The following is a 23674-nucleotide window of genomic DNA, read 5'->3' on the forward strand; positions in this document are numbered from 1 at the left end:
TGTTTCTTCATGAAATATTGTCATTCATGGTAGTAGTAAAAATTCTTCAATATAACTTGTGTTTATTTGTGAAAACAAATTGACCAAAATTGTGAAAATTTTCAAACTTTGAATTTTTATGCCCTGAAATTAAAGAGTTATATCACACAAAATAGTTAATAAATAACATTTCCCACATGTCTACTTTACATCACAAGAATTTTGGAAACATAACAGAAAAAATTAGTAATTATTTTTAGGGACCACATCACATTGGAAGTGACTTTGAGGGGTCTATATGACAGAAAATACCCAAAAGAGTGAACAGTAGAAAGGTCTAAAAAATTACACCATTTTGGAAATTAAACCCCTCAAAGAACTTATTTAGATGTATGGTGTGAATCTTAAAGCCCCTGATGCTTCACAGAAGTTTATAATATAGAGCCATGTGTATGTGTGGGGGGGGGGGGGGAAACAAATTTTGAGGCACAGTGCAAAGCTCCGAACAGAAGAGGCGCCATGTTGGAGTTCAGATTTTTTCTGGAATTGTTTTAGAGAGCCATGTTACATTGGCAAAGCCCCTGAGGTGCCAGTAGAAAGAGGTGCCAAGAGAAACCCCCCATAAGTGATGTCATTTTACAAACTACACTTCTCAACAAATTTATCTGGGGGGGAAAAGTGATCGAATTGACACCTTATGTGCCTCACAAAAATTTATACTTATGGGCGGTGAAGAAAAAATAATTATATTTCTTCCACTAAAATGTTGTTTTAACCCCCCAAAAATGAACCTCTCAGTTTGTTGTGCAATTTCTCCTGAGTGAAGCAATACTCTGCATGTAATCGGGAGCTACTTTTGAGGCACAGTGCAAAGCTCAGAGAGAAAGGAGCGCCATATTATTGCGCAGATTTTACTGTTATGGTTTGAGAGTTCCATGACCTATTAGAAGAGTCCCTTAGGTGCCAGAATAGCAGAAATTCCATAAGTGTCCCCATTTTACAAACGAAACCTCTCAATGAATACATCTATGGGTGCAGTGATCATATTGACATCACAGGTGTGTCACAGAATTGAACAGTGAAGAAAAAATAATTACATTTTTACCACAAAAATGTGTTTTAGCCCCTGATTCTACATTTTCACAAGGGAAAATGGGTAAAAATAACAATAAAATTTGTCCCTCAATTTTTTCTCTATGTAGAAATACCCTATATATGGCTGTACATTACTGCTTTGCCACGAAGCGAGAATCAGAAGTGAAGAGCGATATTTGACTCCCGGAGCACAGATTTTCATAGAATAGGTTGCGGACTCTATATACAGAGCTTCTAAGTGCTAGAAGAGCAGAATCCCCCCTCAAGTGATCCTATTTTGGAAATAATACCAACGTGGACACTAAAGGTGGTTTATGCACAATGGGGCTCAGAAAGGTCAGTTGGATTAAGGAGGCAGAATTCAATGAATTTCTTTTGGGGGCAAGGAGCCATTTCACTTCTCCACAGCCGTTGTACTGCCAATAACGTGGAAGCCCCTATATTTCCATTGACAGATGATGGATCTGAGTGGGGATTCCTTTTTTAATAGACTGAGTTGAAGCTTTTATTGGGAACATTTTACATAACATTTGGGATCACATTTATCTGGTGCTCTACTCTGAGCACTTACTTTACGGTTTCCATCTAAATCTCTAAGTGATGTGGTTCAGATGAAACCCTGAAGGATCAATTCACTATAATGAGGCAGCAAAGTACCTCTGTGTCTGGTCTCTGTTCAGTAGAGTCCTTCTTTTCAAAAGTGGACAAAACTGTGGCGGACAGTGCCTCCATCTGCCTCATTATAGTGGGGTTTCCGTCTGAATCACATATTTCAGAGATTTACATGGAAACCCTAGTGTAAGCACTCAGCATAGAGCGTAGGATAAATGTGCAATCTTTGGGATTCAGAAGGAACAAATCAACAGCAGGTGAATAATTGATTTTATTTATTTTTTACACTGTTCCTCATACTTTAGAAGTGATTGGATGACTTTATTCTTTGAGTCGATTTATATCGGATTTTTATATTTGGCTGCTGTCACACACTAAAAAGCACTTTTATTGCAAAAACTGCATTGCCATATTTTAAGAGCTATGTTTTGCATATTTTGGCATGCAGAGTCATGTGATGGCTTGTTTTTTGTGGGATGAGTTTACGTTTTTATTGGTACTATTTTCGGTCAGATAATCTATTCTGATTTTGGTGGAGGCAGAATAAACTAAAAACAGCAATTGTTTTTTTTTAAATTTCATTCACCATGTAGTAAAACTGATAAGACAAGTTTATATGTTAGGTCAGTACGATTACAGCGATATCACATTTATTTACTTTTTTATGTTTTGGTGCTGTTACATAATAAAAACTTTTATAGAAAAAATAATTATTTTTGCATCGCTTTACCTGAGTGCTTTATAGCTTTTTTATTTTTCTGCTGATGGAGCTGTATTGCAGCTTGTTTTTTTGCGGGACAAGATGACGTTTTCGCCTGCACCATTTTTATTCATATTCATGTTTTTTTCCAGTGGTATGATGATAAAGCATAGTTTGCTACTTTTTTGTGTGTTTTTTATGGCGTTCATTGAAGGGGTTAACTAGTGTTACACCTTTAGAGATTGGGTTGTTCCAGATGCAGTGATACCAAATGTGCGTACTTTTTTAGTTTATTTTTACATTAAAATATATACATGTGTATTTTTTTCTTACTATTGTTTTGTAATTTTTTTTTTTACATATTTTCCATTTTTGTTTTACTTTTTTTTTACCTTTTTTCTTAGTCACTTTATGGGACTTTCACTTTTTTTTTACTTTGTTTGCAAGTGTAATGCATTGCAATGCACTAGCATTGCAGTGCATTATACCTATACTGAAAGCTTCTGAGACCATGCTGTGAGCATGGTCTTAGAAGCTTTCCACAGCTTAATTACCTGGGGGTCACTATGGCAACGATCAGGCCCCCATGATGACATTGTGGGGGTACCAATCTGAAAGCAGATAGGGGTTAGCAGATCACAGCTTTTAGGGGGTTGACAGCCAGTGATGGTGCTGTCACCAATCCTGGCTGCTTAGTGCAGGAGGTGAGCCATCGGCAGCACTGAGCTCCTGCACTCATCGTGCAGGAATTGCTGATATTTCAGCATCTCCTGCGTGATGATGCTGTGACTGGTCAGTCAGACAGAGTGACTGATCACAGCAATCTGTCAGCAAGCTGTCGGCACTGAACTGTCACTGCGCGTTTACACACTGACAGTTCAAAGTCATGTCCATGTAAATGTTCGCACTACTGCAATTAGACAATACGATTGCCACAAACCATATAATCAAATAAACATTATATAATGCAAGTCACAGATTACCAACTTTATCCTGCTAGTAAAAAGATACAATAAAAAACCCTTTCTATGTTAATTCCTATAAGCAATAGGCGGGCAATTATTTATGACATTCAAAACCAAGTAATGTGCAAAATGTCCACTGCAGATTTTCAATTAATTCTCAGCAGCAGCTCAATAAAACGAACGGGATCACATCTATTTACACTGCAATCACGGTTTCATGTTCACACTTATTCAGCCTGCAGTCATGGCTTCATAGAGTGTATTAAATACTTGGTACCTGGTTGTGTGATATTTAGTCCAGTTAGTTCATTGCACGTTCCCAGTGTGTTTCAGACAAAAAGGTGGTCCATAATGTGAGGTGTAACAGGCTTTATAAAACAGCACGTCAGGATATGTATCTGTCAGTCCGTGGCGGTGCACGTCAAATGAAAGCGCTGAGTAGAGCATACTGTAACATCATGTTATTGCTACAGATCCTGGAACAATTCAGGCTTCAATCCAACATGTTTTGGAAACTTTCCTTCCTCAGGGATACATCCATTAGGTGATCTTAACCCTTTATATACCTCCCTTGTCCAGCCACACCTAGATTGATGGATAATTCACTGAAAGGTAAACAAATCAATTTAGCTGTTTTAGGCCGGTTAAACATGTTCTAATATTTTCGGTACCGGAAAAACCAGTACCAGAGATACCAGTACCAGAGATTTTAGTTTTTCCTCAGAATTGAGTGATTCCATATTTTTTCCCCTATAATTGGTTAAAAAAAGTAACCATTACTGACTACCACATTTTTGTTCGTGATTTCTTTTAGTGTTTCTTAAAGCCAGAAAGTTGCCATTTGAACTGACTTTAGTTTTGTGCCATGTCTGTGATCTGCTTTTTTTCTACAAAATTAAACAACTGAGTGAACATCCTCCAAGTCCGGTGATTCCATAATTTTTGCTAGGGGTTGTATATACTGTATATAAGTGGTTTAATTATTTTGCTTATATCTTCATATTCTGAGACCTGTTGAGGTATGGGAGCTTCATTTTTGGTTACTCTTTTTGTTGATAACCTTTTCTTGTATGTGGGATTATTGTATAGCTGTTTAATCTATTTAATTAAGGGAAATACGGCCATATATAACAAAGCAAAAGTGGAGAAAATATAAAACAAAACTTTTATTAACTAAAGCCACAAAAAAGGACCAAACCAAACACCCAAGTGAATAAAAATTGGGACAGAAGTCTTTAACAAGTGGTATGATGACCATAAAGACCAATTGTCCCCTGACAGGATCAATTGATTTATCTATATATATTTTTCTAGAAAAATCAACATAACACTAGGATATATCCTGTAAGAGAGCTGAAGTCAGGATACATGAATAACACTCAGCATCATCATATACCTAGTTCCATGTAAAAACAATACATTGCCAATAGCAGACGCATATAGTATAACCAATGCCACTGGTGACTATGTACATATAGTAAAAAAGGAACAATCTCACCCATTCCTAGGTGTAGGCTGAGGAGCGCCGGACAACCTCTGATCAGGGAAAAATCCGGAGGGAAGAGACGACAGTCCCTATGTCAGTCCCTATGGGGCTATCAGTAAGCTATCCCCAATGCTCCTGCCCTTACAAGGGCAGTCCACAGCTACCCCTGTATACACATGCCCTGCACTCTCCCTATAAATGGTACGTCCCGACGCGTTTCATTCAAGCTGATTCTTCAGGGGACTTGCTTGTGAATGGAGAAAAGGTGCCTATGTGCTAAAAAGGAGGGACAAGCAGTCCTGCCACCCTCTATGCTGTCCTGCAGAGAGTGGCAAAGACGTAGGGCTTGTATTTAAATAACAAAAGGGAGGTGGAAAAGTCATGACCACTTCCCCTTATTTAATCATTATGCGGCTGTGAATAACCATTACAGTATTGAGACAGACCTACTATTTTTTCATGTGCTGCCGTGCTTCCACTCAGGAGGTCCACGTGGTAGCCCGCGTTTTAGATGCCTACACTCTACCAGTGACGTCACACGCCAACATACGGAGAGGTGCTTCCTGTCTTGCATGTTTCGGCTAGTGGACGGCGTCCCCTAGTAACGGAGATGCCGTACTGAAAGACACATGGCGCCATTAACACTTCCGGTGCACTCCCACCGGAAGTGAGTGTTGCAACAAAGGATAACGACAATCATGCGGTAGGGGCCAGATGCCGATAAGGGACATAAAAATGAAGGGCGCAGAGCGCTTCCTGCCTAGCGCACTTACGACAGAAAGCGATGCACCCTAGTCGCGGAGCTGCCATCTTGAAGGAAAAATGGCGGCGCTCACACTTCCTGTCCAGTGCACTCATACCGGAAGTGAGCGTCGCCAGGCAGCCAAAGATGCTAGGTAGTTTGCCTGTAGTGCTGCTGGCAAGACAAAGCCAGAAAATGCCGATGATCATACGACAGGGACCAGACGCCAAAAAGGGCTACAGTATGGACTAAAAAATAAATAGGAATGAATTAGCCCCATAGGAAGATCAAAAAGACCCCATATTTGCAATGGTTATTAATGGATTAACCAAAAAATGCCGCATATGATAAAATCACATCAAAGATTTTAGTGTGTAAAATGAAAATTGTTAATCATGAAAAATCCATGACAGTATTGGGTGGACAAAAAGGACTTAGGCATAATAAGATTGAACTGACTATATCACATCAAGAGAAGGACAAAAGACAAAAGATAAAGAGGAGAACTTCAGATGAAGCAGCTGTAATTAATTTGATCATTCAGACCTGTGTTCAAGTAAAAAGTCCACTTCGCCTCCCGTTGTAGCAAAATCTGGTCCCAGTTACCCCCCTGTACTGGTTTAGTTACCCTTTCGATGGCCATAAATTTCAAATATTTAGCCTGGCCATTATGCATGGTATTAACGTGCCGGGAGACTGAGGTGTCTCTCCCATGTTCCACATCACCAACGTGTTCCAACACTCTTCTCTTAAATTCCCTGATGGTTTTACCAACATATTCGATACCACACACACAGGATACCTTATAAATCACTCCCTTGGTGCTACAATTCATAAACTGATTGATCTTATAACTTTTACCCGTGACGTTGCTCACAAAATTCGTGCCAGTCCCAATATATTGACAGGCTGCACAATGGCCGCATTTATGACAGCCCGTTGCATTACTTCTGAGCCACGTCTCATTAGTAGGACTGACAAAATGACTATGAACCAGTCTGTCATTTAGTGAGCGGGCTTTTCTGTATGTGATAGCCGGAGTGTCACTCAGGTAATTGGAGATATCAGAGTCCATTTGTAAGATGGACCAGTGTTTTTTAATGATCTCCCTAACATATGTGGCCCCATTATCAAAGGTAGTGATGAACCGTACCACGTCATTATCCTGTGCCTTAGTAGTGGGATTCAAAAGTGCTGTTCTGTCTCTGCTCCTAGCTTCGTGATAGGCTTTTTTTAGAATTGTGGAAGGGTATCCCCTATCCTGAAAATTACTCCTTAGTTCCCTTGCATGGGCCTCAAAGGTTGCATCATCTGAACAGTTCCTCCGGACCCTAAGGTACTGTCCCTTAGGAATCCCCCGTTTTAGATGGTCTGGGTGATGGCTGTTCCAATGAAGTAAGGCGTTTGTAGCTGTAGGCTTTTTATAATTACAGGTAACTAAGTTACCATTCGTCCCCTTAGTGATAGAGATATCCAGAAAGGGTAAAGAGGAGGATTCAATTACAGACGTAAAAAAAAGACCAATATTGTTGTGATTTAGTCTATCTACGAAGCTCCCAAAGTCGTTGATGGAGCCAGTCCAAATTAGAAACACATCATCTATGTACCGTGTCCAAATTTCCGGGACACGGTACATAGAGAAATCAGAATCATCACTCCAGACTACAGTCTCCTCCCACCAGCCGAGGAAGAGGTTGGCGTAGGCCGGGGCACAGGGACTGCCCATGGCGGTCCCCCTCAGCTGGTGGTGGATCCTGCGGTCAAAGGTGAAAACATTGTGTGTTAGACAAAACCTTAGGAGCTTTAAGATGAACTGATTGTGTTCACGAAATTGACATCCTCTCGTTTGTAAAAAGAAATTTACGGCCTCCAGACCCTTGTCATGAGGGATGGAGGAATAGAGGGCCTCCACGTCTATACTTGCCAAATAGGCATCGGGTTCAATAGTGATACCCTCCAGATGGCGAAGGAGGTCGGGAGTATCTTTTACAAAAGATTGTAAAGCCGACACGAAAGGACTCAGCACACGGTCCAGATAAATACCCGCATTTTGACACAAACTGCCTACCCCAGATACAATGGGCCTGCCTTTTAATGGGTTAAGGCCCTTGTGTACCTTAGGGAGGCAGTAAAAGGTGGCCATAACGGGATAATCAGGGAGAATGAAGTCAAACTCGGTCTTGCTTATGACACCATTCTCCAACCCCTCCTGCAGGATAAGGCGAAGTTCCTCTCGATACTCTGTACTTGGATCACGTGAAAGGATCTCATACGAGGTCCTATCAGAGAGGATGAGTTCACACATTTGTTGGTAGTGAATCGTGTTTAGGATGACCACATTGCCGCCCTTGTCCGAGTGCTTTATGACAATGGAGTCATCACTTTCCAAACGGTTAATTGCTTCCATCTCTTTCTTAGTGCAGTTAAATTTGCAAAAAATACGTGATTGAGACAAGTTTATCAAATCTGATGTGACAAGATTTGAAAAAACATCAATAGCTGAGAGATCACCAGTTGGTGGAGGCATCTTATGGCTTTTTTCTTTTAGCTGTGTAAGGGGGCCCACACCTTGTAGATTGGGGTCACTCTCTCCAATACTATGTAGTAGTCTTACATCAGCTAACATGTCTATTGGAATACCGAGTTCAGAACAGGTACGAGACTCCTGCTTATGGAAATGTTTTTTCCACCTCACTTTCCGTAAGAAGAGATTGAGATCCTTCACGATTCTGAAAAGATCAAAATCACTGTTAGGGACAAAAGAGAGGCCTTTCTTCAATACAGCCACCTCCTCGGCATCAATATCTCTGGCCGACAGGTTGATGATCTGAATGTTTTTGTCAGTAACTGGACGACCAAGATCAGTGGGAGGATCTGTTGTTGAATGTGCTTTTAAGATTACTTCCTCACTTGGGGTTGGTCTGTTTCTTAAGGCATAGACCTGATCTAAAAAACCACCACTAGGAGTATTATCTGATCTGTCAGAATGACTTTTTGCTCCTTGACCCCTTCCTCTCCCCCGATTTCGGCCCCTATTAGATTTGCTCCTATTTTCGGGCTCTGAGAAATCAGTGTCTGTTGAAGATAACTCGGTATCACGATCAGGGGGGGTGGATCTAGGGGTCAGTACAAGGTAGGCCTTATTATCTTTAAAGTCCTGTGTGTCACGCATATATTGGCGATGTTTCCTCTCTTTAAGATGGTATTGGAAACGCTCAATATGTGTCTGTAACTTAGTTTCCTTTATCGCAAAGTCAGTTTCTGTAGAGAATTTTTTTGTTATCTCTATCTGTTCTCGTAATTTATCATTCAAAGTGGCCAAGGAGATCCTCTCCTCCTCAAGCAACAATTGCATAAAGCGGAGAGAGCTCTCTGTCGCTTCTCTTTCCCACTTGTGTGTAAATGTGGGATTCTTATGTCGATTACCAGCTGATAAATTAATGCGTAAACCTCGCGGAACAATTCTAGCCTTCAGGTAACTCTCCAAGCTCTGGACCTCCCACCATGAGGTGATTTGGTCCCGATAAATTTGCTGGAGTTCCCTGAAGGCTACATTAAAGGTGGGAAGGTACTTTTTCTGAACAAATGCCTGGTCTGAGAACACCTCTTTTGCTTCTGAAACCCAACTCTCAGTGTTAAGGCCTACAGTCAAAAAGCCAGCCATATCCTGAATAATAAACTAGAAAAAAGCAACAATCTATATCCTGACTGTAAGTCACATAGACAAGACCACTATAATTCATATATAACAAAGCAAAAGTGGAGAAAATATAAAACGTAACTTTTATTAACTAAAGCCACAAAAAAGGACCAAACCAAACACCCAAGTGAATAAAAATTGGGACAGAAGTCTTTAACAAGTGGTATGATGACCATAAAGACCAATTGTCCCCTGACAGGATTAATTGATTTATCTATATATATTTTTCTAGAAAAATCAACATAACACTAGGATATATCCTGTAAGAGAGCTGAAGTCAGGATACATGAATAACACTCAGCATCATCATATACCTAGTTCCATGTAAAAACAATACATTGCCAGTAGCAGACGCATATAGTATAACCAATGCCACTGGTGACTATGTACATATAGTAAAAAAGGAACAATCTCACCCATTCCTAGGTGTAGGCTGAGGAGCGCCGGACAACCTCTGATCAGGGAAAAATCCGGAGGGAAGAGACGACAGTCCCTATGTCAGTCCCTATGGGGCTATCAGTAAGCTATCCCCAATGCTCCTGCCCTTACAAGGGCAGTCCACAGCTACCCCTGTATACACATGCCCTGCACTCTCCCTATAAATGGTACGTCCCGACGCGTTTCTTTCAAGCTGATTCTTCAGGGGACTCGCTTGTGAATGGAGAAAAGGTGCCTATGTGCTAAAAAGGAGGGACAAGCAGTCCTGCCACCCTCTATGCTGTCCTGCAGAGAGTGGCAAAGACGTAGGGCTTGTAAATACCAAAAGGGAGGTGGAAAAGTCATGACCACTTCCCCTTATTTAATCATTATGCGGCTGTGAATAACCATAACAGTATTGAGACAGACCTACTATTTTTTCATGTGCTGCCGTGCTTCCACTCAGGAGGTCCACGTGGTAGCCCGCGTTTTAGATGCATACACTCTACCAGTGACGTCACACGCCAACATACGAAGAGGTGCTTCCTGTCTTGCATGTTTCGGCTAGTGGACGGCGTCCCCTAGTAACGGAGATGCCGTACTGAAAGACACATGGCGCCATTAACACTTCCGGTCCACTCCCACCGGAAGTGAGTTTTGCAACAAAGGATAACGGCAATCATGCGGTAGGGGCCAGATGCCGATAAGGGACATAAAAATGAAGGGCGCAGAGCGCTTCCTGCCTAGCGCACTTACGACAGAAAGCGATGCACCCTAGTCGCGGAGCTGCCGTCTTGAAGGAAAAATGGCGGCGCTCACATTTCCTGTCCAGTGCACTCATACCGGAAGTGAGCGTCGCCAGGCAGCCAAAGACGCTAGGTAGTTTGCCTGTAGCGCTGCTGGCAAGACAAAGCTAGAAAATGCCGATGATCATACAACGGGGACCAGACGCCAAAAAGGGCTACAGTATGGACTAAAAAATAAATAGGAATGAATTAGCCCCATAGGAAGATCAAAAAGACCCCATATTTGCAATGGTTATTAATGGATTAACCAAAAAATGCCGCATATGATAAAATCACATCAAAGATAATACGGCCACCAAAAAAGACCAATTGTTGCATTCTGTTGCATTTTCCCTTTTTTTCTTTTAGGTGAATAAAATGTGATTGAAATAATTAAAACATTTGATTTGTCAGACTTTTCAGCTACAAGTCTACCAAATATGTTTTCCATGTTCTATGTTTTCCATTTTTTTTTAACTTCTTTAGTTTTGAATGGAAAAATATATATATATTTTTTTTTACTGTACTTGTAAACCAAATACTGCAATTTTTCAATGTTTCAGTATGTTGTATAATTGCTTATCTCCTATTACATCCAGCCTTTTTCAACATAAGAACACCAGGCCACCTGCTGCTTGTGCTTCTGAGCAGGTTATATGGCCTAAACATGCTACCATGGCCTGCAGCATCTCTGGACTTGTCGCCTATTGAGCACATTTGGGACATCATTGGTTGGCAATTGCAAAAGGAGCTACCAGCAGCGAATCTTGATGATTTGCGTACCCAAGTTTGCTCAGTGTGATAGACAACCATTAATAACCTCAATACAGCCAAGGCATGTAAGTCCATGTATTTCTTTACATGGCACTCATATATAACTCTGAATAAATTAGATGCTTTAAAAATTTTATTTCCATTTTTTCATCACTTCCATATCATGAACATGTCTATCAATCCTGTGATTTTAATAATTCCACGACTTCTCCTTTTTTTTATTCTTTTCCATGAAATACACATTTACAAAGTCCTGTTAAGAAATCACATATTAGTTTCCCTTGCACAGTTCTCGTTATTCCATGGTGGTTAATTATGTAACCTATTCTTTTGACTTCATTTTTCCCATTCTCTACATCTCCCGGGGAGCTTAAGATATTAATTTTACTTGCCTCTGGGTATCGTGCAGCTCCTTATACATCACGTAGAGAAGTAAGCAATATTTTAATCAAATGGATAAATAATTCATACTCTACGTGTTATGTTACATGAAGTTAGGAATCAGACACTTTCTACGTCCGATTAAAGCTATCAATGCTAAAGGACAAGTTCAGTATCAAGGATTAAGTTTCAGGATTACCATTTAACTGTACTTACTATACAAAATGTGTTGGAAGTCCCAATGAATTGAAGTACTCTAGAAATTCTTGTTGACATATTTTCTAAAGTATTGTACTGTCCTCAATTGTTCAAAACATCTTATTTCATCACTTATAGTGGCTTAGAAAAAAATGAATAACAAAACCCTTTCAAACATGTCTGAGTATGTACAATTTTAACCCCTTCACGACCTTTAACATAATTTTGCATCATGACCAGATAGGGGTTCACGAACTACGATGTAAACTTACATCATAGTCATCGTGCTGGCACAGCAGCTGTGCCGGCATGGTCGCCGCTGGGAGCTTGGTATAAGTATTAGCCGAGATCCGGCTGTCACTGCCAGAAGCTGTGCCTACACCAACAACGGAAATTTAACCCTTTAAATGCAGTGATAAATATCTATAGCAACTTTTAGGAGACCAGGAGAGGGAGGGGCTCCCTTTCCTCTCAAATAGGCAGTCCCGCAACATCATTGCAAAGGTCCAATTGGTGCCATGGCAACATGAAGTTGTTATGATGACCTTCAGGTCTGCTAGTTACGGCAAGTCATAGAATCATAGAATGGTAGAGTTGGAGGGGACCTCCTGGGTCATCTGGTCCAATCCCCCTGCTCAAAGCAGGATTCACTAAATCATCCCAGACAGATATTTGTCCAGCCTCTGTTTGAAAACTTCCATGGAAGGAGAACTCACCACCTCTCCTGGCGCCAGTTCCACTCATCGATCATCCTAAGGCTGCCGTCACACTAGCAGTATTTGGTCAGTATTTTACATCAGTATTTGTAAGCCAAAACCAGGAGTGGAACAAATAGAGGAAAAGTATAATAGAAACATATGCTCCACTTCTGCATTTATCACCCACTCCTGGTTTTGGCTTACAAATACTGATATAAAATACTGACCAAATACTGCTAGTGTGACGGCAGCCTTACTGTCAAAAAGTTCTTTCTAATATCTAATCTGTGTCTCCTCCCATTCAGTTTCATCTCATTGCTTCTAGTCTTTCCTTGTGCAAATGAGAATAAAGATGATCCTTCTGTTAAACTTTGCCCTGAGCATGGTGTTAGAGGCTTCTGTCAGTGCAGTACTGACAGGTATAATGCATTGCAATTCTGGTGGATTGCAAACTAATGCATTATACCAGCAATCAAAGTGAAGAAAGTTTAAGTACCGTAGAAGGTCCAAGTAACAAAGTAAAAAAGAAGTTTAAAAAAATTGTAAAAATGTTTAAAATAAAATCACAAAATGAAAAGTAAAAAAAGGAAACAAAAATATTATACCAATAAATTCATATATTTATGTAAAAGCAAAAAAATAAACAAAAAAGTGCACATATTTAGTATCGCCGCATCTGGAATGACCCTACCTATAAAGATATCACACTAGTCATCCTCTCCAGTGAATACCGTAAAAAAAACAAGGCAAAAGGTTATGCTTTTAATCATACTGCTGAAGAAAAGGTGGAATAAAACGCTATGAAAAAGTCAAATGTAAATAAAAATGTAGAGGCAATAGAATGAACGCGGCAGCACTCACCAATCCTGCAGTTCAAGTGTCCTTTATTGATACACACGGAAACACATCTTCACGGCTCGGGGGAGTGAATGGATACAGGAGTGCGACGGTCTCGTCATCTGGCTGAACATTCTCAAAATGGGGCAGATGGAAACACTGTGAACGTTGTCTGGCCTATAATCAGTCAGTGAACATCTTTTTAAGCGTGCATAAATGCGCAATCAACCACAGTTTTGTGTATGTTTGAAAAGAAGGACACCGCTGAACAGAGGCAGACCAGAGTAACTCTGCTGCCTCATTATAGTGAATGGATCCCTCAAGGATTTCATCTGAATCACATCATTCAGAGATTTAGATAGAAACCAAGATGTAAGTGCTCAGCGTAGATCACAGGATAAATGTGATCCCAAAAGTTATATAAAATGTTCCCAATAAGAGCTACAACTAAATCCACAAAAAAAGCAACTGTCAATGGAAATATATAGGTCTTCCACATTATTGATAGCACAAAGACTTTGGAAAAATAACATGGCTCCTCACCCCCCCAAAAGAAATCCAGCAAAGTATGCACTGCCAAATCCTAATGTCCCTCTCCCATCTGATGCCTCCAGTGTGCCTAAATAACAGTTAGGATTCATATTTTGCCATTCTTTAGTAAAGTGAGCATGCTTATTTTATGGGGTCAATATCTCCAGAAGCACTAGCTGGTCACAATGTGTGGGCAGCACAAGATACTGGACATTACAACGTGTGGGCACTACAGTGGCAATTTTCACTCAGCAACCATTGCTGCTTGTTTCTGGAAACTACCCATGGAGTCAACATTTTCAGTACACTTTTAAATAAATAACAAAATGTGTGTAATTTCTAAAACAAGGTCACTTAAGGGGCATTTTGCTATACTGCTGTACCCCTACATGAATTCATTGAGGGGTCTAGTCTGTAAAGTAGGTCACTTATTTTGGAGTTCTGCTGTTCTGGCCTCTCAAGGGCTCTATAAATGTGACATGGAATCCTCAAACCTTTCCAGCACAATCGGCACTCCAATATGACGCTCCTTGCCTTCTGAACTTTACACTGTACCTCTAAAGTAGTTTTCGTTCAAATAATTTTTATTATAACTTTGAAATTTAATATTAGCATGTGGAAATAATCATATAGTCAGCTCGCAAGGGAATAGGGGTAAGGAGAGGGAGGGAGGTAGGGGGGGTGGGTTTGGGGAAAGGTAACCTGTGATCATACTTATTCAAATAATTTTATTATATCTTTGAAATTTAATATTAGCATGTGGAGTCAGCTCACAAGGGAATAGGGGAAGGAGAGGGAGGGAGGTAGGGGAGGGTGAGTTTGGGGAAAGGTAAGAACAACATTGTGAACACGCTGTCCATTTTAAACAAAATTTGATAATGATTAACAATTGTTTAACAGATTAACATATAGTAACATATAATAGCATATAATAATAGCATATAGCATATAATAAATCGTAATATCCTCACAGGTATGTAGAAGCCATCATCTTTCCTTTTAATGCGATAGGTTAGAGTTTACCTCAACCCATTTCTTCCATTTCCTATCATGTTTCGTATAGTAATTATTTGCTATTGCGAAGTTTTCTTCGTATGTCTTGTGTAAGTTAATTTGGTCTATAATTTCAGTAAAAGCCGGTAAAATCGGATTCTTCCAATGGAAAGCTATGATTTGTTTGACCACAAGGCAGATATGGATGATAAGAGATCTCAGATTTGTGTCTATTTTTTCCCAGTTCAGGGACAACAAGGCCATTGCAGGGGTAACTATAATATTACCTGTTAATAATTTGTTAATTAATTTTATGGCTTGCCTCCATAAGGGTTTTACCTGGGGGCATGACCAAAACACATGTAGCAAACTTCCACGCTCTCCACATTCTCTCCAGCATAATGGAGATCCTCCTGATGGCAGATGAGAAAGGCGAGCCGGAGTATAGTACCATCTTGTTGTTATTTTATAGTAGGCCTCTTTCAGTGTCATGCAGATGTTTGATGCATAAGTAAAGTGGATTGCATTTTCCCACTGTTCTAGAGTGAACGTTACATTCAGATCCCCTTCCCATTTTATCATATGAGCTAACTTATTAAATTGTGTGTCATTGTTAAACCACCGATATATTTGCTTGTTACTCCAAAATAAATTGTGTGTGGGGTTTTTTAGTAAATTAATAGTTGCTTCAGATATTTTTGGTTTGTTTGTAATGAATTTTTGAGCTTGGTCCTTTAGTACCATGTAAGGGAAAAAGGCTGAGGAGGGTATTTTAAATGTTTGTTTAATAGAGCTGAAGGTGAGAAATTTAACCCCATCATGGATATCATTTAATTTTTGAATCCCATTGTCTCTCCATATGGGGGAGGGGTTAATATTTTGGGTAAGCATGATAATCTCTATAGGGGTATTTTGGAGGAGGACTTTCCTGTTGGAGCCTCTCTTTCGTTTGGACAATTTATTCCAGGCATATATAATGGGAGAAAAGATAGGGTGATGGGCGTAGGCCTTATAAGGTCTGTTGAGAATATGGTCAAAAACCAATTCTTTGGGAGATTTCCTATGGTTAAGTTCAATTTCAAGGTCAAGCCAATTCGGAGGATCTTCTTTCATGAACCAATACTGGCTTTGTTTTATTAAATTCGATAGATATAAAGCTGTAATGTTTGGTAAGCCTATGCCCCCAAATTCCTTGCATTTATATAGAATGTTTGTGGAAATGCAGGCCCTTTTTTTATTCCAAATAAACGTATTTATTGTTGATTGGAAGCTAGTCAGGTAGGAAGTGTTGATTTTTAGGGGAAGTGTTCTCAGTATATAAGAGATTTTTGGGACGATAAAAATTTTAGACAAAAAGAGAAATGATCCAGCTGGAGGTGGAGGCAGTTCAAACTTTGTGAGACTTTATTAGACAACTAAACCGATAAATAGTTCTTCAAAATGAAAAATCTTTACATAGCAAACACCTGGCACACCAGTGAGGAGGATCAACGCGAGATCATGAGTAAGACTTCATAGTTGAAATGCGTTGATCCTCCTCACTGGTGTGCCAGGTGTTTGCTATGTAAAGATTTTTCATTTTGAAGAACTATTTATCGGTTTAGTTGTCTAATAAAGTCTCACAAAGTTTGAACTGCCTCCACCTCCAGCTGGATCATTTCTCTTTTTGTCTTCATTTGCTGTGGGCGCTCACCCTGAACCGTGCTGGGCGTTGGCAGGTCTGGGGATTTCGTCCAAGACCGGTAAGCTGACTATATTCCTTTTTTCTTTTGATAAAAATTTTAGTTGCCAATACTCTGCCCCACCATGAGAGGTCTTTAGTACCGAGGAAACCCAGGTCTTTGTTTATATTTTCCAAGAGTTTGTTCAAGTTTTTCTTCATTAATGTGTCTAAGTTTTTTGAAATGATTGTACCTAGATAGTCTAGGTCTCCTTCCGACCAAATGAATGAAACAATATCTTTTATTTTCTTTGTTTCTAATTCCGTCAAGTAAAATGGCAATATTTAGGATATATTTTCGTTTATCTTAAAAAAGGTAATAGTTGAAAAAAATTGAATGTTTTTTTGTAGCTCCGAAACTGATTCATAGGGGTCCGTCAGGGTAAACATCATGTCGTCGGCAAAGAGCCCTATCTTATAATGGCGTGTTCGCGTTTGTAGACCTTTTATGGAATTATTTTGCCTAATTGATTGCGCCAGTGGTTCCATTGATAAAATAAAAAGCAGCGGAGATAAAGGGCACCCTTGTCGTGTACCATTTGAAATGTTAAATGGTGTAGAGGAGTAATTGTTTGCATAAATTTTGGCTGTTGGTTTTGAATAGAGTGCCATTACGCTGTTGATATATTTTTCATTAAACCCAAATTTTTGAAGTACTGATGTTAAATAAAGCCAATTTAATCGGTCAAAAGCCTTTTCGGCGTCTAGAGTAATAATTACAGATGGCTCTTTAGAGGAATGAATCAATTTAATTGAGTTGATAAGTCTTCTAGTACCATCTGGCGCTTGACGACCTGTTATAAAACCCATTTGGTCCCCATGAACCAATAACGGCAAATAGGATTTGAGCCTATTTGCAATTAGCTTGGAGTAAATTTTCAGATCTGTATTGATTAAGGAAATTGGCCTGTAATTATTAACAAGGGTTAAGTCCGAATTGTGTTTGGGAATTAAAATAATTGTCGATTCTAACATTTCTGCTGGGAATTTACCTGAGGAACTAGCTATATTAAAAAGGTTTTGTAGATGTGGGGAGAGTAATTTGGTGAAGGTTTTATAATATTCATTTCCGAAACCATCTGGGCCTGGCGATTTAAAGTCCTTGAGTTGAAGAATGGTTCTTTCTATTTCTTCTAGGGAAAAAGGGGAGGTTAGGTTTTCTAAATCACCAAGGGTCAATTTTGGAAGGCTAATTGAGGTCAAGAATTTTTCAGTGTCAGAAATATTGGGAAGTGGGGTGGAGGGCTGGGAATGTAAATTATACAATTTGCTGTAATAATCTGCGAAGGAGTTGGCTATATCTTGGGGATGAGATACCGTTGTACCATTTTTTGTTTGTATTTTGGTGATCCTGTTTACTTGTCTTATCTTTTTCATTCTATTAGTCATGTATCGCGTTGGCTTATTAATTGAGGACTACTGCTTCATTTTGGAAATTTTGACCATGGTATGGTATGATGAAAAAATGATTTTCTTGAGCTCCTGCCTGAGTTTTAGTAGCTCTGTTTTAATTTGAGTAGATGGGGGGTTTGAATTTAGTTGTTCGCTTTCCTTATCTTTTATTTTATTTTGAATCTCCTCAATCTGGATCCTAAACATTCTTTTCCTTTTTGCAGAGATTTGGATCATGATGCCCCTTATGACCGCTTTATGGGCGCACCAATGGGTGAATGGGGTTGTTTCGGTAGGTGAGTTTTCTGTGAAATAATTTGTTAGTGATTTTTCTATTATTGATCTATGATCAGGGTGGTGTAATAGGTTAGCGTCACATTTCCATAGTGGATTTTTATTAATCGTATGGCCAATTTGAATTTCCGCTGAAACTGGGGAGTGGTCCGAGAAGGTTTTCCTTTCTATAGTAATTCTATGGATCTTGGGGAGTGTAAAGATATCTGATAGGATTAAGTCAATTTGTGACGCTGATTGATGAGGGTCAGAGAAATGGGAGAATTCAATTGAAGTGGTGTTTAGGCACCGAAAGATGTCAAATAATTCATTTTGATGTATCCAATTGTCTAAAGTGTGTGGTCTGTATCTATTTGGGTTGGAGGAATCCATATTTGCATTCGGAACCATATTAAAGTCTCCCAACCAAATCATGGCACCTCTCTTGATTGATATGACTTTTTTATTTACTTTGTTTAGGAAAGCTATTTGACCCGTGTTGGGGGAGTAGATATTAACGATTGTGCAAATCTGGTTATTCAGAGAACAAACAAGAATATGAAATCTCCCTTTAGCATCTTTGATCTCCTCTAGAAATTCAAATGAGATAGTTCCTTTGATGATGGTGACCACGCCAGCTTTCTTTTTTGTGTTGTCAGACTTGTAGATATGTGGGAAGTTTTTATGCGAAAATTTTGGGTTGTCTGTGTGTTTAAATTTGGATTCCTGTATACAAATTATATCGGCATGGCTTTTAATTAGTTCTCTCCAAAGGGTGTGTCTTTTGTGTGGACTATTTAAACCTCTTACATTGTAAGATAATAATTTTTAACTCATTGTGTATAAGCAAACCTGTGAGGATTAACAAACCTATATACTTTAAATAAAAGTAAGAACAATAAACAGTAAACTGAAATGTCCACTTGAAGTGGTCCACTGCGGTGAACCTGACTTCACCTGTTGGGGGGAAAAGTTCGTGTTACTAGCTCCCAAGCAACACCTTCTTGGTTGTTGAACTTATACCCATGTAACATTAACAAGAACGACCAAAGATAGGTATTAGCTTCTTATCGGGATAGTTTCCCATTTAAGTAAACAATAAACTTGATCAAAAACTCTTCATGTTTTACCATCAGAGTCAAGGCGATCCTTATGTCGTGGTTGAAGAGGAATACTGATGGAGTGCAAGAAGTCTCTGCCTTCTTCTGGAGAATTAAGAACGATAAAGTTGCCTTTTTAGTTGACTATTAACTTGAGTGGGAATCCCCACTTATAGGAGATTTCATTGTCCCTGAGAGGTATGGTAATGCTTTAAATAAATAAATAAATAATAAATAAATAATAATGCTTTGAAAAGTTTTCCTCCCTTCAATCGTTTCTTTGGAGAGGTCAGCATATATTTTTAGTTTTTCAAATGGCTCAGGGAAATGTTTATTTTCTCTAAAGTAATTTTGGATTCTTTCTTTTGTTTTGAAGAAGTGCACTCTCATGAGTGTGTCTCTGGGTAGGTCTTTAGGGATGGTGGGCGGTTTTGGCAGCCTATGTATTCTGTCAATTTCTAGCTCTTGCTCCGTTAGGGAGGGAATAATTTTCCTGAATAATTTTTTGGTAAATTCCTCCAGTTTGTTTGGGCCTATGGTCTCGGGGATGCCCCTAATTTTAATATTGTTTCTGCGATTTCGATCTTCTAAATCCGCTACCTTGAGCTTCAGCTTGTGCAACTCTTTTGTTATGTCTTTGTTTATTTTAGAGGTTAGATCTGGCCTCTCTTCTATTTTTTTAATTCTGTCCTCAAACCTGTCCATCCTTTTGCTGAGGAGGGACAATGAGTCTTCTAGTAATTTATTTTGTTTATCAAATTTTTCATTCATACTATTTTCGAATTTGTCCATTTTCCCTGTCAATTTAGATATAAGAATCCCCACAGAATTCAGGTCAAATCCCTGGGTATTGTCTATGTTTGGGCTACTTATTTTTTGCTTGGATTTAGCTGGGCTCAAGTTAGGAGAGGTTTCTGAGACCTCGTCAGATGAGTCATGTGGAGTAGTGTATTTTTCGGCTATAACCTCTGGAATTTTCCTCTTTAAAGAGGTAGATGAATCCATCTCCATAATAGTAGTGGGGGAGGATTGTTTTACTTCATTGCGGTTAGAGAGTTTTTTGTGGTCTGATTCTTCCTCATCTTTTAGTGGGGACCTGGACCTATTGGGACTTGTTTTAGTTATCAAGTCTTTTGATGTATTTCGCCCTACCCCTTTACATTTTTGGGCTTTTTGAGAATTTGATGAGGCCATGTTTGAGAATTGGGGTTTGGCCGAGGATTTACTCATAATTATCCCCGATCCGTGCTCTAGAGTTCAGATAGTAGTAACTAAGACAGTCACAGAATAGGGTAGGAGGGTTGCCCACACTCTAAATCTCCCAGCAAAGTTGGAGTTATATAGACTGATTTATATGTTGTCGTGGAAGAATTTTAGGGAGGATTAGTCAGAATTCTCTACTGGTAACTCTGAAGTAAGAGACAAAGGGTTGCTTATTACAATAACCCTAAGAATATAATTAGGAGAGAGAAGGTACTATATAGGCAGGCGGTAGTTATGACTATGCAGAGATACAGAGGGGTGTGTAAACTAATACTATTCACCTGGGGTTGATCCTGCCAGAGAAATTAGGTTATAGCTCTTTTGCATTAAAAGCCTTTCAGGCTCCTAACTAGTCGTCAGCAGGATTAGTTGTGTTGTAGTCTCTTCTTCTTGCTAGTGGATCTGGCAGGATCTTCAGAGCCAACGGCGTTCCGGACCATCGGTCTCCGTTAATCTCTCTACCCCCTGTGATGCAGCATCCAGCATAAGCTGGAACTCACCACCTCCAGAAATGGCGCTGAAGCAGTCCGGCCGGCTGTCTGAGTCCTCAGCTTGTGTTGCCGCGTTGTCGTCTTCCGTGCAGGGACTTTCCCAGCCAGGAGCTGGAACTTACCGCCGAGTAGATTTGCAGCTGATCGGGTCCAGCTTGTGTTGTCCGGCGCAGCTTTAACAGGAGCCGGTCGTGCGTGTCGCCTGGTCCGCCGCTGACCACCAATAAAATGGCGGCGTCTTCTGTTTTCTCCTATGATGCAAAGTCCAGGGGAGTGTCAGAGGTGGTGTGAAGCGCTGTCCGTCACTTCACCGGATCCTCCCTGAATCCTTAATTGTTCTTTTCTGCCTCCGCCTTTCAGTCCGGGGAGGCTTGGTGCTGTATAGAGATGGGCAGGGCGGTAAATACTCCTATTGTGTCAGATGACGATTTTCTAAGATGGCGCCCGGAGAGCTGGTACTTCTCTAATTAGCCGGGCCGGTGTCGGGGTGAAGGTAATAAACACTGTGACCCGTTAATTCCAGGGGTTCCTCTGTTGTCAGGTGGGTTGTCACAGTACTGGGTGGACAAGCTGAGGAATCACAGTCACTTTAACAGGGAGAAAACCGGCAGGAAAAATGGCTGAGGATTCCTGTCACAAAGATTGACAGGCCTCAAAATGCTGACAGGAATTTCTCTCAGAAGAGACAATTAAGTCACAAATTTAGGCTCTCTGTTATCCTAGAGAGATACTGGGAACATATCCTCAATTATTTTTACCAAAGGATGCTGTTTTTCCACGGTTTGAGTTGATTTCAGACGATGTCACTCAGGAGCTTAGACACCGCACACCTTACACCATTGCTGCCTAGGCCACGCCCCCTCTAAAGTAGTTTTCAACCACACATGGGGTATTGCGTATGCAGTAGACATTGTGTAACAAATTGTATTGTTCGTTTTCTACTATTACTCCTTCTGAAAATTAAAAACGTTGAATCAAAGCAACATTTTAGTTGAAAAAAATGTTAATTTTCCATTTACTCAGCCCAATGTTAAACAGTTCTGTGAATCACCTGAAGTTTAAAAATGCTCACTACACACCTAGATGAATTTCTTGAGAGATGTTGTTTCCAAAATGAGGTCACTTATAGGGTTTTCTGCTGTTTTGGCATGTCAGGGGCTCTTCAAATGTGACATGGCATCTGCAATGTATTCCTGCCAAAATGATGCTCCAAATTTCAAATGGCATTATTTTCCTTCTGAGCCCTTCTGTGCACCGAAACATTAGTTTTCGTTATATATTGGGTATCAGTGTACCATTGTTTACCCTTCTAAATATGAAACATTTGGAGCAAAACCAACATTTTTTTCACATTTCAAAGTTATAAAATTCTGTGAAGCACCTGTGTGTTCAAGGTGCTTACTAAACCTGAAATAAATTCCTTGAAGGGTGTAGTTTCCAAAATGGGGTCATTTGTTGTGTGTTTCCACTCTTTAAGCACATCAGGGACTCTACAAACGCCACATGGCATCTGCTATTCCAGCCAATTTTGCATTCCAAAGTCCAATGGCACTCCTTCTCTTCTGAGCCCTGCCATTCGCTCAAACAGTATCATATCACAACATATGGGGCTTGGGCTGTACTCAGGAGAAGTTACTAAACAAATTTTGGGGTCCATTTTTTCTGTTACCCTTGGGAAAATAAAAATTTGGGGCTGAAGCAACATTTTATTTTCACGGCACAGCATTATAAAATTCTGTGAAGCACCTGTGGGTTCAAGCTCACCATTATTCTAGATAAATTCCTTGAGGGGTGTAGTTTCCAAAATAATATTACTTGTGGGGGGTTTATGCTGTTTAGGCACATCAGATGCTCTGCAAACACGACATGGCATCCGCTACTTATTTCAACCAATTTTGCATTTCAAAATTCAAATGACGCTTCTTCCCTTCCAAGCCCTGCCGTGTGTCCAATCAGTTGTTTTCCACCACATATGGGGTATCGACGTATTTAAGAGAAATTACAGAACAAATTATGGGCTGAAGCCACATTTTTGTGGGAAAAAGTTACATTTTAATTTTCTCCTTCCAATTTGCTTTAATTCCTTTGAAACACCTGAACGGTTAATAAACTTATTGATTCTGGTTTCAAGCACCTTGATGGGTACATTTTTTTTAAATGCTGTCAATTTTGGGTATATTTTATCACATAAGCCCTCAAAGCCACTTCAAATGATATGTAGTCTCTGAGAAATTGGTTTTGTATATTTTGTTGGAAAAACGAGAAATTGTTGATCAACGTTTAACCCTTCTAACCAACTAACAAAGCAAATTATGTTTCAACTGATGTAAAGTAGACTTGTGGAAAATGTTATTTATTAACTATTTTGTGTTATACATACGGTATATCCTTTTTAAGGGCATTGAAATTAAAAGTTTGAAAATTGCAACATTTTCAACATTTTTGCCAAATTTACAATATTTTCTTAAATCAGCGCAAAAATATCCACCTAAATTTACCACTGACATAAAGTACAATGTGTCATTAAAAAACAATATCAGAA

The 23674-nt window shown here is 39.6% G+C and overlaps 1 long non-coding RNA gene across 1 annotated transcript; it reads left to right on the top strand.

Moving 5' to 3' along the window:
- Positions 1–15133: 15133 nt before the first annotated feature.
- LOC143793771 (uncharacterized) lies at positions 15134–19511 on the top strand. Its single transcript, XR_013220249.1, has 3 exons — positions 15134–15164; positions 18230–18297; positions 19415–19511. It is a non-coding gene; the product is annotated as an uncharacterized LOC143793771 (long non-coding RNA).
- The last annotated feature ends 4163 nt before the right edge of the window (positions 19512–23674 follow it).

Source organism: Ranitomeya variabilis, chromosome 1, assembly GCF_051348905.1.
Source record: "Ranitomeya variabilis isolate aRanVar5 chromosome 1, aRanVar5.hap1, whole genome shotgun sequence".
NCBI classification, from domain to species: domain Eukaryota; kingdom Metazoa; phylum Chordata; class Amphibia; order Anura; family Dendrobatidae; genus Ranitomeya; species Ranitomeya variabilis.